Source organism: Cariama cristata, unplaced genomic scaffold, assembly GCF_000690535.1.
Source record: "Cariama cristata isolate BGI_N322 unplaced genomic scaffold, ASM69053v1 scaffold24296, whole genome shotgun sequence".
Taxonomy (NCBI): Eukaryota; Metazoa; Chordata; class Aves; order Cariamiformes; family Cariamidae; genus Cariama; species Cariama cristata.
This window is the reverse complement of record NW_009624165.1, coordinates 21,038-23,324: the sequence shown is the minus strand read 5'-3', so window position 1 is coordinate 23,324 and position 2,287 is coordinate 21,038.

Below are 2,287 nucleotides of genomic sequence, written 5' to 3'. Positions count from 1 at the left end.
TGGGGATGCTCTGCGCTGCAGGATGCTCTGTGCTGCATCGCTTGCCGTCCAGGCAGCATAACGGGGTGTATTTTTGGTCCTGCTCTCCCGGTTGGCACGCATTCATCCAGGCTGGGGTGTATTATTTTATTGCAGCCTGTTTCAAGGTTGGGCTTGGCTCCAGAATGTCTGCTTGGGGTTTTCCATGCTTTTTGGACCACGGTGGTGGTGTGTGAGGTGCCGATCTCGCTTCCTGGTGGCACGCAGGTAGTGGTCTTGGGCTGAGTCCTCCCCGGGCCGAGATGCTACTTGAGTGCAACCCCGTGGGGTTTGGGTGCTGTGTGGTTTAAAGCGTGTGCTGGCGGAGGAGCTGCCCTGCCGTTAGCTGTACCATGACCTCGCCATGGGTGTTGGAGGTGGAGTGATGGGAGGGAAATGCCCTTTGGCCCCCATGCCGGTCCTCTCCAGCTGCTCCTGTGGGCAGGGAGCTGGAGCTGTGCAGGTGCTTGTGCTCTGGTGCAGGGCTCCTTGCTGCCCATGCCGCTGTGGGCTTGAACCATGCTTTAATTCAATCCAAGTCTCAGGAACCCAAATCTTTAAATCCTGAAGAAAGCAGATAAACTAACCATCCCTGCTGGTTTTTTAAATAATTGCTGCTGATGGTTTTAAGCAGGACTGGACAAAACCCCCACTGGTGTCAGGTCACTAGCATGAGATGTTGCTGCTGAAGTATATTTAGGAGCAGAAATCTCAGAGGAGCTCCGCAGAGTGTCATCTCTCTGCTCTCGGCTCTCCCTGGCTCTGCCTCGCTTTCCAGCTTGTTCCAGTTCCTGAGTAGCAGTTCCCTACGTTAATGTGGGAATCTCCTGTTGAGTTTTCTAGCACTGCTTTGTGGCAGCAGCCCGACCTCCGACTCTCCCACCCGCTTCCTGAAATAGAAGCGATGAATCATAGAAACGCACCAAGAAAGTGACTTCCCTGTCCCGCTCACCCATTCTGCAGGACGATGCTTCGGCTGGCATCCCCACGCTGCACCGAGCTCCCACTTTCACCTCCACCACCTTCCTTGCTCCTCCATCTCTCTGTGATGTGTCGCTGGCACGTGAGTTTTGTGTCAATGGTGATCTCCTTGCGAGGTGGCTGGCCATACTGTTCCTGGAGGGGCTCAGCCCCGCAGCTGGTTCATGGTGACTTGGTGAGAGCCGTGCTGGTTTCTTGGAGTGGGAAACCTCCTTCCAGCAACCCGTCAGGAAACCGTGCTGCTTGCTGCTGCCAGGCTGGTGGCTTTCTGAGTGAACTGATGGGTTAGTGCCGATGGCGCGGCTCGGTCCCACACCTCGCTGTGGTTTGGGGCTAATAAGCTCCAATCTGGGGTGCTTGTGGTTATGGTCTTACCGACAAGCTTGTAAAAATGAAGATGCTGGGCAGTGTGAGTGTGGCTGGGAGCGCACTTGCCCAGGCAGTGGTGTGGCTGCGTGCTCTTTGCCAGGAGGCTCCCAGTGTTGGAAGAGGTGGTAGGAATGGGGGATTGGGACCTTGGGAATGATTTCCAGGGCTTGGTGGGTTCATGCTTTGGTTGTCTCTGCATGCATGGAGCTTTGCAGCACCTGACTTTGGTCTCAGTGTGGCTTATATGCCGTTGCCCAAATGTCCGTTGAGGCTATTGCCTCAGAGGTGGATGTGTTGGGGGGTGGAAGGGAGCAGGGTGGGGAGTGCATGGGCAGGGGGGAGCTGATGGAGGTGGCAGACCTGCAGAGAGGGTTTGGAAGTGATGTGGAAGCTTTCCCCAAAGTGCTGGAGGCTCAGTGGAGCTGGCAGGGCTGCGGGGATGGCCGGGGCAGGGCTTGCCCTGGGAAGGGGGAGATGGGGTTTGTGTTTGTTGGGAGCAGGAGAAGGGGGGAAGATGTCTCTACCTTCCCTTGGACCTCTCCCTGGCTGGCTTTGTGGCTTGGGAAGGGGGCAGCAGAATTGAAGGATGCTATATGAGATGTTGGGGTACACATATGGCCCAGCCACTGACCCGATGATGATGCATCACCCCAAGGTTTGTGTGGGGCATGGCTGGCGGGTCCCACAGCCCTGCTGCCGAGCTCTGGGGTAGCCTTTTGGCCCCCTGCAGCCCTGCTGGTATGGTGTGTGCAGCCGGCTGCCTTCCGATGACACCCTGCCTGGTCTGGGATGCCGGCAGAGCCGCACAGTCACCGCAGGCCATATTTCCTACCCGTGCCACTCCCTGGTGGGGATTGTCCCGCAGGTTTATCCCAGGCTGAGTCAGAGATGGGTGATAAGGAGAGGGAGACTCTCCTCC